Source organism: Rattus norvegicus, chromosome 14 (genome assembly GCF_021556685.1).
Source record: "Rattus norvegicus strain SHRSP/BbbUtx chromosome 14, alternate assembly SHRSP_T2T, whole genome shotgun sequence".
Classification (NCBI taxonomy): domain Eukaryota; kingdom Metazoa; phylum Chordata; class Mammalia; order Rodentia; family Muridae; genus Rattus; species Rattus norvegicus.
In genome coordinates this window covers 4,425,672-4,437,646 of record NC_141547.1, presented here as the reverse complement: position 1 = coordinate 4,437,646, position 11,975 = coordinate 4,425,672, and the positions used below count along the sequence as shown (strand labels likewise).

Below are 11,975 nucleotides of genomic sequence, written 5' to 3'. Positions count from 1 at the left end.
CACACACACACACACATAGTGGAAGGAAAAAGCCAGTTCCCAAATGTTTCCTCAGTCCTGCATATGTGTGGAGGGTGCAAACAACCATAAAAAAACATTAATGCTATGTACTGTTGCGAGCGAAGGGAGGCCTGAGTGTGTGAAGTCCTGAGTGGATACATATTGTTGGAGCAAACCAGCCATGTCCAGGACCAAAGTCTCAGACCCCGGAGGAAAGCTTTCCTCTGGTCTGACTGCTGTTGATCATGTGTTCAGAAAATGCCCACCGAGACTTTGCACCTTGCCCTCCCTTGGATGCTTACCACATGGAGAAGCCTTCCCTGCAGAGAGTGCTCCTACCTAGATGTCCTAAACCTCCCTCTATGTCCAACCATTTATAATAACCCCAACTCCTGTTTATCTGTATGCAGTAACCCTGCCTCCTTGTTTATCTGTATACAGCAATAACTCTGTCTGTGCTCGGCTGTATACAATGAAGTCTCTGGGGACCATGACTCTCAGAGAGCATTCATTGCCATGCAAAATAGTGGGCTATCTTCAGAAAACTCACTTGCTTGCCATAGCCTTTCCTACATGGCTCTTGCCACTGACTCAGCTGCCCTGGTCCCTAAGACTCTCTGTTTAAGAATGGCTGCATCCTTCCATCTCATGATGCCTTGCAGCCTTCACAGCCGTGATTCTGTTATAATGAATGATACAAGGAACACTGGGAGAGACTCTGGCAATGAAACTCTGGTAAAAGTAACTTTGTTTCCTAACAATGAGGGAATTTGTATAGAAAAATGTAATTGGTTCAGAGACAAGCTGCAGGTGTTCTGGCTAGCAGTGCAATCCAGACATATTCACAGAGTCCAAGAACAAGTCTATAATGGTTTTTCCAGTCATAGGACCCATTTCTGGATTAGAAGAAAAAAATACCTGGAGTTTGGGAAGGGCTTTTATGTATTTTTGTAACTATATTCATCATGAAAATACAGAATGCTTGAGTAATAAATGTGGCCAATAAAGACTCATCAACACTACAGTCGTGACAGCTAATGACGCAAACAGATTACCACCAGCTTCTTCTGGAATTGCTGATTTTTGTACTTTTTTTACTCGAAGGAGTGCTTTATACGGACACCAATGGTTTTCTTCTCACCAGCTGTGTGTGCATCCGGCAGCGACTGGAGCGTGTCGGTACACAGCCTCAATCACTGAGCCATCTGCTCACTGTAGTGGTCAGCTACCTTTGGTGTGGCTGCTGAGTTCTCACACAGGGCCAGAGTTGTCATCACATCATCCAGACAAGGCACCGCTCCACTGTTGATGGCATCCACGTGGATCCTAGAGTCCCCGGACTTTCATGAAGCAGGAATTTTAGGAGAAATAAATGAATGGGATAAAAGATTCTGAGACTCTATATTGAATCACACACACACACACACACACAGAGAGAGAGAGAGAGAGAGAGAGAGAGAGAGAGAGAGAGAGAGAGAGAGAGAGAGAGAGAGAGAATGTTATTATAGGGACTTTGAAAAGCAACCAGCATACTATCACAGCTACATGGATAGCCAATTGAAACAATGGCACAATTGTAAAAGCAGGAAATTACAGGCTACCTTTGCTTCCCCTCCCTGTTCTCCCCATCCTAGCACACGCGTGATCCACAGGGAGCAAAGAAGAGTTTAACTGCACACGCCAACCAAGGGCGAACATTTCTGGTTTCGGTTTACCTCAGGATATTACACTCTTAAAGTAATACTCGAAAGATCAAGATATAAGTGAACAGATAGATAAAATCTGCTTTGTTAAATTAAGAATGTTTGTGGGAACTGGTAATTCCAGAATGTGAAAGGCAGAGACAGGAGGATCTCTGTGAGTTCAAAGCCAGCCTGATCTATAGAGCAATTTCCAGGACAGCCAGAGCTACACAAAGAAACTCTGCCTCAAACAAACAAACAGCAATGAAAGCCATTTGTGCCCCAGAAGATTATATCCAAAATGAAAAGACAGCCCAGAATGGGAAATGAATATTAAAAATTACCCATTTTAATGGAATGATATTTCAACAACAAGTCTCTTCGATTCCTCCTAAATAACTCTACTGAAGAATGGGCGAGGCCCTGCAATAGACATTCCTGCAGAGAAGTTTTAGGGACAGCCATAAACGCAAAGGATAATTACTATTCAGTGTCACTGATCACCAGCAAAGGAAAAGGCTGAAGCACATTACTAAATTTTTGTTTTAAAATACTTCAATTAATGAATTGAAGAACACTAGACTGAAATACAAAGCATTTGTTTTCCATTGAGAAAATGTCAAAGACAAGAGTCTGTTGGGAGAACAAAGGCTCCAAATGAAGAAGCCATTCAGCTATAAAATTATATTTTTTCAAGGCAGGGGACCTGTCCTCACCTCACCTCACGCTCATTGGCTATTCCGGTCAACTGTGCTTTCGTCTTGCTTGTTTTTGTCTTGTTTGTTTGTTTGGTCTTGCTTGTTTGTAATTTAAACAAAAGTAAGGTTATTTCAAGTCCTAGTTCACTTTGATGCTCAATAATCAGCCAAGCGGGCCCAGCTTTCGGGAAGTAGCCCCTGGAGACCACAGCATTGCTTTGTAACAACTAGGATGGGTACCCACCACATAGGAAAGAATCAAACACAAATAAACAAATGTGGACCAGGGGGTGAAAAGGGTGGGTTTTTGCAGCTTGTTAAAAGAAAGATGAAGTGATATACCACCAGGGAAAATAGTATTGTGATCGATATAACATTAATCATAGTGACATTGTCCTCTTTGACTTGCACATAGTTCATGAAAAGTTGCACACAAGGACTTGGACAGACATTAAGCACTGATAATCATGGCAGCTGTATTCATAATAACGAAAATGGAAACAACCCAATCTCCCACCAGCAGATGCACAGGTCCATTTTAATGTGGTCGTCCACAGAACTATTATTCAGTCAGAGAAATGGATGAAACTCTACCGCATGCCACAACACGCATGACCTTTCTGTGGACATTGGGACAAGGCAGGAGAATGCTCGGAATCCTGAGAACTCAAGTATAGGCAATGTCTGCAGCTCGCTCCCATATATGAGAATAAGATACACAGCATGAAAAATGCACACACCATGGTACATACATATGTGTATCATATATAATATGTGTGTAACATATACATGCATGAACCTTTAATGTAGCTCCTTGCTTGTGGTGACCCCAACTGTAAAATTATTTTCACTTCTACTTCATAGCTGTAATTTTGCTGTAATGAAAACGTCTGACATGCAGTGTTTCTGATATTCGACTCCTGTGAAAGGGTTGTTTGGCCTCCAAAGGGGTCATAGATGTAATAGAGTGGAGAACCACTCTTACTGGTATGTGGCCTAAATTTATTTCCAAATAGATATTTTTAGAAGCCTACCCTGAGTCGGGTGTAATTTAGAGACAGAGAACGCTGCTCTCTTTAGATTACAATCGCCCATTAGCTCCTTGGCAAGGATGGTGGTTCTTTCTTCTATAGGCCAGAGCTACTGAAGGGCCTGGCAAGGCAGGCGGCTCCCACTCAGTGCTCTCCCCATGGCACTGCTGCTGCCCTGAGTTGAAGAAGCCATCGTATCCCGAGACCTCAGTGTGAATGGCTGCCACTTTGCACCTGCCACTGACCGAAGGGGACAAACAGCCTCCCAGAATCACAGCCAACCACAGACTCCAGCAGACCAGACAACAGGCAACCTTCCTGCTGTGACAAGAGGATAAATGCACACGGTTAGTACCATAAAGGCCATATTTTATGATACTGAGGTTATTACACAATGTTCCCGCTACAGTCCTTGGCCTGTAGCCATGGTGCCTACTGGACAGTATATAAACAGAGGCTAAGAACAGTGCTTTGCACATTTGAAAAGACGCATGGGCACCTTGATTTGCCCTGCAACTGGGGAGGGTTTTTTCCGGTTTTGGTTTGTTTGTTTTTTGTTTTTTGTTTTTTTGTTTTTTGTTTTTTTTAGGATTTTAACCCTTAAATTGAAGATTTGTTAAAAACTGGATTTGACTTTAGCTAAGATGTAGTGATTACCTGTGCTACTCAAAGCTACTACTTGTATGACAAATTTCAGCTGAAGGTCAGGTCCAGTGGTTAACAGAAGTCTGTTGGTCCTGGGGGAGACTCTCCAGCTGGAGGGCAGGTCAAGGTGGGGTCTCTCCAGATGTGCAGAGAAGATGTGTCATGGGATCCTAGACAGGACCGTGTCTGGAACAGTTCTGTGTGATGTCACTGAGTTCTGGCTGTCAGGTGCAGTAGGGACCCTGACTAAGCTATTTTTTTACATGTCTAAAGGGCATGTTTTTCTACACTCATTGCAAGATAGATACACGTAGTTAGCATAACCGAAGTTTTATTTTATTAGGCTAAGAATTATTACACCATGTTTACACTTTAAAATTTCAACTGTGGTACTAAGTCTATCTCTCCAAGGCTGCTCACCTACAAATGCAGTAGATCTCAGCTAAAGGCCAAATTCAGTTTTTAACAAAAGTCTCTAGGTGTTAAAATCCAAAAACCACAAAACAAAAGAAAAAAAAAACAAGAAAAAAACCTCCCTGGCTGCAGAGTAAATCAAAGGTGGAATCTTTTCAAATGTGTGAAGCAAAGCACTGCTTTTACTCTCTGTTCATGTATTGACCAATAGGTGCCATGGGGTTCTGTCTGGCTATCTGCAGTGAGTAATGGCCGGGGACCGGCTCAGCCCTGGTGATGGCCGGGTCTGGCAGAGGAGATAAGAATTCGGCAAAGGAAGAGTGACTCAGGCATGGTGGTTAGAGGACTCCTGCGGCCTGACTGATTAGCAACCAGCACCCTTCTTTATTTATACAGAACTCAGTAGACAGGGATAGAGTCCTGTTGCTCAAAAACATAGAACATATCATTTTTATCCCAGGACGTGTGTTTGAACTTCCTCTTGGTCATAAATTTAGTCATCATTCATAAACTGTGACAGAACAGAGTTACATTTCACAATCATTTTCCCTCACTGACCCCATAACCCGACATTTAAGAATCTTGCACTTCCAAGGGCGCCAGACAGAAAGAAATTCTCCAAGCCAGCCTGGACAGACTGCCAAGTATCGCAGTGCATTATTAACTCTTAATGGTCATAGTGTTGATTGTCATTAGAAATAAGAAAAATCTTCAGGACGAAGATGCTGCAATGATTATACAATTTCTGCCATAATAAAATGTTTCTATCCTTGTAGGATTTATTCATATTTCTAACTTGGTATTCTTTTGATCCTTGGTCATGCATCACGACAGTGGGCCTGCTCAAGCTAACTTTTCTAAGAGGAGGGGAGTCTTAATACTTCATTCTTTTATCACTTATCCATAGCATTCCTTCTCTATCAACATAAACCCCTGTGTAGGGCAGAGATAACTCCTGCCAATCTAACTTTGTTGCTGTATACTTTCCTTGAGGGGCACGCCATAGGAGCCCCCAATCTCAGATGCCACGGAACCACCCAAGCACATAGTAGGAAGAGACTTTTAGTTTGATCTGCTCCCACCTCCTCTAGCCCATTGAATCTTGTTTACTCTGTAAGTTTACTTGTTCTGTTTATCTTGTTCCTGAGTCAGTAAGTCCAGGGGCAGATGTTCCAAGATTATCTTGGACTCAGGGTCTCATGAGGAGATCTCTGGCGTCTTTGAGTCACAATGTCCAGGGCATAAGGATGGCCTTCAGGTAGAGACAGAGAAGGGTATTTCTCTAGAAGTGGGAGTGGTAGTATACTCAGGACTTTCCTGGGGGAAGTTTGGAAACTGTACTCCTGGGAGAAGGCATTAATGATTCATAATAAATTTCCCATCAGCCCAATATCCCCAAGTTGTATGAATATTGTCCCCCAAACATGCAACACATGGAGATCAAATCCAGCATCCCTTGGCTCAGCTTGGCTGGGTCTTGGTCAAGCATCTGTGCTGGCTTCATGCCTTTCGCTGTTCCCATTAGATACGGCTGTGCCGAGTAACGTCGCTGGTGATTAGGTGCCGCCTTGGGTGTAAAAGTTCTAATTAAGCTGCCTTTACATGTCCAAAAGTCATTATTTTAAACCAGGCTCATCACCCGTCACTTCCCTCTGTCACCACAGGAAGTGAGATCATGTCAAATCAACAGTAAATTGCTTGTAAAATAAACTCACTGGTCCCCACAGGTCCAAGTGCAGTTCTCACCTGCCTGTTTCTCAACCCCCATTCTTGTGCATTCTCTTGCCTCTGTTCTTCACCCTTCTCCCCTTTATATAAATTGACCGGGCCCCCAAATCTTGTGCTGCAGCAAAACTGAAAGTAAAGACATCTAGATGCTGTTAACAAGGGAGTGTGATGACTCCATAACCTTTGTGGCAGAGATGGGATGAGACCCCAACAGAACTCTACTCCAGTCTCACAGCTGCAGATGTGGTCCCGGCAACAACCGTCCTGCCCATCAGTTTTTTCAAGATTCTTCCTCTCACATCCCCACATCAGGCTAGAGTTTCCTAGACATACAAGACAAACAGAAGTCTATTCACGGGCCTAGGCAGAAGGATGTGGCTAGGAGAAAAGTCTGACCAGGAAGAGAGAGTACTCTAGGCAGACATGGCAAGTCTTGGAACCCACCATCAACTTGACATCCCTGCATGGTGGTTAGAGAACAGGAGAGAGGCGGGATGAGGGACTGGGTGAGAGCAAGAACACACCAGCATTGCTCTTTTCCAAAGAGTTGGTCCTCAGGGTCATCTTGTCTATCCACGTGGCAGAATTATGTTTACCCTAATAAGAGAACAGGGAACTTAAAGCCAGACTAGGATTTTATGGATGTTTGTGACCCTGTCCTGCCCCCTGGAGCTGCCAGTTAGATAGGCAAGGTTCGGGTGTGGGAATCTTAAGTCAGGGCCACCTCGTTAGCCACGGGAATGCTGTCTAATGGTGGATCAGTCCTGATGAACAAACAGTTACATCCTAGCATCCTGACTCCAACTTATCTCTAACAAGCCTGGTTGTTTTGAAGGAAATGCTCCCTGTGTGACTTTGTCTCCTAAGCACTCTGTTATTAAGGCTTTATGATATCAACTTTATTCTTTTTCTTCTGCATCAATAGGATCAGACAAGACACATAAGTAAGAAAATAAGGGGTCAACAAGATGGCTCAGTGGGTAGAGGCGCCTGCCTCCAAGTCTGGGGACCTGAGTTCAACCCCTAGGACCCACACATGAAGGAGGGAGCCAGCTCCTACAAATTGTCTTCTCGCCTCCATGTGCCATGGCATATATGTGTGCACATACACACATGTGCGCACATATGCACATGTAAAAAAATTAACTATAATACAAAATAAAAGGAGATACAACAGAGTTAGTGGATACACACTTTAAGTATGTTTTAATAATATTGTGGGAGAATCGTTTAAAGATTAAGCAGGGAAGTAAGACACTTCTCTTTTTTTAAAACAAAATAGAATATGATAATATGAAACAAAAACCGTCACATTGAAATTGGACAAGGCAAACCAGCAGAAGGAAAAGAGACCAAGAGAAGGCACAAGAATCAGAGACCCACTTGAACCCACACTTAGGAATCCCATAAAAACACTAACCACAAAACCATAATATATCTGCTGGGGACTGGCGTAGACTAATGCTGGCCCTGTGCTTGGTATTTTAGTCTCAGTGAGCTCTGATGCACCTTTCTCAGTTGATGTAGAGGGCCTTGTTCTCCTAGTATCCTCCATACCCTCTGGCTCTTCTAGTCTTTCCACTCCCTCTTCTCAGGGGTTCACTCAGCACTGACTGGAGGAATTTGATGAAGACCTCCCAATTAAAGCAGAGCGCTCCAAGGTCTCTCTCTGCATAGCGTCTGACTGTGAGTCTCTGGCTGCATTCCCGTCTGCTGCAGGACGAAGCATCTGTGATGCTGGCTGAGCAAGGCGCCAATCTGTGAGTGCGGACTCAGACTTTATGAAAATCATCTCTCCAAGGGAAATCCCAACACATGAGCCACAAGGTCAAGAAGCCTTGACGTTGCCCTGCAAAGTGATGCTAGGTTAATAAACCACCAATTTAAAATGACAAATATTAGCGATGTCATTCATACGCAACACCTGGAGCAGGAATGGGAGTTGTGGCCCAAAGGGCGTGACATTTCTGTGTGGCAGAGACAAATTCTTGAGTGTGCACAAGCGGGAACAGAGTGTCTCCGAAATAGTCACTTTAAACTGTAACATGGTAACTCCGTGCTGTAGACTTAGATTTTTCAAAGCCCACTTTAAGAAGGGTTCTGAAATGTGTCAACCTTCCTTCCAGCCCACCACCCACCAGAGGCAGTGAAAAAGAAGGGTTAGTAGAAGACGGGGCTGTGGACCTGTTTAGCAATAGTTCTTTGGGCTGCTCTAATCTGTCATGAGCTGTCTTTAGGTGTCATTAGGTGTTAGCGATCACCACTCCCAAATCAGCAAGGGCAGTTTGATCCAGAAGAAACCGTGAGGCTCCATCATCCATCAGCCTGAGTCCACAAAAGTAGCAAGACGCTGCCAGAATATCCTGAGCAGTTCTTTGGCAAGTTACTCGCTACAAAGTCACAAGTGAAGATCAGCAACCTGATACAAAGTGAATCAATCCCAGAGTGGCCTCAGAGAAGACTAGCAAACGCGAGCAAGGCGGAGCAATGCCAGCACCTCCTTCCATGTCTGTGGAGTCATATTTATATTCTTTCTATACATCATGTGTTCTTTCATGTGTCTGCTTCAGCAAAACATCCTCTCACCTCTATCTGCTTCAGCAAAAATCCTCTCACCTTTATCTGCTTCAGCAAAACATCCTCTCTCACCTCTATCTGCTTCAGCAAAACATCCTCTCACCTCTATCTGCTTCAGCAAAACATCCTCTCACCTCCATCTGCTTCAGCAAAACATCCTCTCACCTCCATCTGCTTCAGCAAAACATCCTCTCACCTCTATCTGCTTCAGCAAAACATCCTCTCTCACCTGTCTGCCTCAGCATACATCAGATGACAGAGTCAAGTTTCCATAGAAATCAGAAATTTCCACCCCACTGTGCCACATATATATTTTACTACAATAAAAATTACTGCAAAGAGAAAAACAATCACACCGAGGGCTCTGTGATCTCAGCACAAAACCCCTGGAATTTAGACCTCAATGGGTAGATTGAAAACTGAGTCAGATCCGTTAGTATCTGCAGAAGGAAGGCCATGTTCCAGTCACAAGAACGTGATATGAGCTGCAGAGTGGGCTTGTTCTAAGGCTCTCAGTGGAAAGTCTCGAGCTGGCTTCATCGCTAACTGCATCTGTACACTGAACAGCTTTTTGCCTGTTGGGATAAATTGGGAAATTTTCCAATTATCTACATTGCTTCCTGCAGGTTGACTCTACTCAATACACAGATCAGGTTTATTTGTTAGGAATAAAATATTCTTCTGATTGATGTTGAATACTCAATTCTAATCAGTCAATATGGATATATTAGGGAAAGCTAAAGTAAACTTTCTTCCACCCCCAGTTATTTAGATGAACCCTAATTCCTATTAGAATACTGTATGACAAGAGAATTTTTTTCCTAGAACTATTCCAACCTTTTGTAATGATTTACTACTGCCTACACTTATTAGATAATGATGAATCTTTTATACGCACACAAAAATTAACCTTTAGACTTTTTAAGTGGAGATTATGCCTGGCAGGTGTCTTAGTCAGGGTTTCTGTTGCTGGGATTAAAGAGCCACCAGGACCAAAAGCAGTGTGGGGAGGAGAGGATTTAGACGGCTTATGCTTTCCTGGCACTGTCTGTCATGGAGGGAAGCCAGGACAGGAACTCAAACACGACAGGAACCTGGAGGCAGGCCATGCAGGGATGCTGCTTTCTGGCTTGCTCCTCATGGCTTGCTCAGACTGCTTTCTTATGGAACCCTGGATCACCAGCCCTGGGATGGCCCCACCCACAAAGGGCTGGTCCATTCAATCACTAATTAAGAAAATGCTTTGCAGGCTTGCCTATGGCCCAATGTTACACAGGCATCTTTTTTTCCAAACGGGGTTCCCTCCTCTCCCCTATGACTCTAGCCTATGTCAAGTTGACATAAAACTAGCCAGCCCATCAAAGTTTTAAAATAATTACCTATACTGTATATAGGTAATTATTTCTTATATTTTTGGTTGTGAGCCTAGCCTTTAACGGCTGAGCCATCTCTCCAGTCCAAAACATGTAGCCCAGGCTGGCCTCAAATTCATGATCCTCCTGCCTCTGCCTCCTTCAGCAAATCCTACCAGTGTGCACCACCACAACCGGCTATTTCTAACTGTGGACTTTATATCATTATATATCTTCTCTTTAGAATTCATACATTTTTCTTAGGGAAGAGTCAATTTGAAATACCTTGGACTGCTCAAAATTAACAGAGGCCAGTGAAGGGGAAGTATTTGTAATAACAAGGTATGTGACGAAAACCTGTGACCACATGTTATTTGACCATGAATCTGAAGAAGCCACAAGGTGAACCATCTGTGGAGATGTCTGTCTTCCCCATTAAAGCATAGGCAAGCTCACTGCTGTCGACCATTTGTAATGTAGCTACAGATACAAGATTTCCTCTTCCCTCTCTGCTCACCCGAATTAAAGTGGAGTTAATATTGCCTAAGCTTTCCCTGGTGGGAGGGCAGAATACTTTATCTATGTATAGCATACAGGTCTACAACTTGTCTGTGATAATACTTATATTCCTTCAAGTTGCACAGCTGGACAGCAAATTGCCTTCCGCAGGCAGCATGTCACTTGTAGTCGGTCGGGAAGAATGACCACAGGTTCTTCGTCTTTCCTTCGCTCAGGGAAAAAACTTAGTTCCTCACATAATGTGTATAAGGGATTGTTAAGATTTATTTAACATACACATACATACTGTGGCTGTCTTCAGACACACCAGAAGAGGGCATCGGATCCCATTACAGATGGTTGTGAGCCACCATGTGGTTGCTGGGAATTGAACTCAGGACTTCTGAAAGAGCAGTCAGTGCTCTTAACCACTGAGCCATCTCTCTAGCCCCTGAGTATAAGTTTTTAATAATCTGTTTTAATGATTTGAGTTCAATAGGTGCAACAGCATTCACCTCTGAGGCAAAAAATTACATCAGTCTTCTGCCCTGAGAACAAGTTGACTTGGTCTTGGATCCCTGCTCTGGAGAAAGCAGCATCCTAGGCAGCCTGCAGAGGGAGGCTAAAGAGCGAGCAGAGCTTCCTGTCTGCGTCCTTAACCACCCAATAGCGGCTCTGGAGACTCCGGCCCTCACCAGACACCTCTGAACTGAAGCCACAGAGGCAAACTTGAGCCACAGTCACGGGATAAGCATCTTCTAGATTCCTAGCCCACAGACAAAGTGAAACAATGAAAGCTTGTAAGTCTTAAGATGTTTACACACATGGGGTTGGGGATTTAGCTCAGCTCAGAAAAAAAAGAACCAAAAAAAAAAAAAAAGAAAAAAAGATGTTTACACACAGCCTCGGGTGAGCGGTACAATGATGTAGGCTCGCCCGACAGCCTCCGGTAAGCGGTTTGCTGATGGGTGCTCGCCCACCAGCCTCGGGTGAGCGGTTTCCTGATAGGGTCTGGCCTATCAGCCTCGGGTGAGCAGTACACTGATGGGATGCTTACACACCAGCCACGAATAAGTGATACACAGATTGGTACTCACACCCGCCTCAGGTGAGCGGTACACTGCACCGGAAGTAAATGAGCATGTTTATAGGTGCATGAAGGAACAACTGATGGGGCCACTCTCATCACTGGGTGTTTAAGAGAGAGCTGTCACCAAAACAGACCAGACTACAGGCTTTTCCCAACACTATTGCTGTTGCACTATGTATGACCTTTTAAGCTAACAAAACCAAAGACGTAATTCAAAAGTTCCCTTAGTGGAGGCTAGAAACAGCCTCAGGGGTTTAGAT

At 43.9% G+C, this 11,975-nt stretch overlaps 1 long non-coding RNA gene across 1 annotated transcript; it reads left to right on the top strand.

The window, feature by feature from the left end:
- Positions 1–3,417: 3,417 nt before the first annotated feature.
- LOC108352839 (uncharacterized) lies at positions 3,418–8,089 on the top strand. Its single transcript, XR_015637690.1, has 2 exons — positions 3,418–3,758; positions 7,794–8,089. It is a non-coding gene; the product is annotated as an uncharacterized LOC108352839 (long non-coding RNA).
- The last annotated feature ends 3,886 nt before the right edge of the window (positions 8,090–11,975 follow it).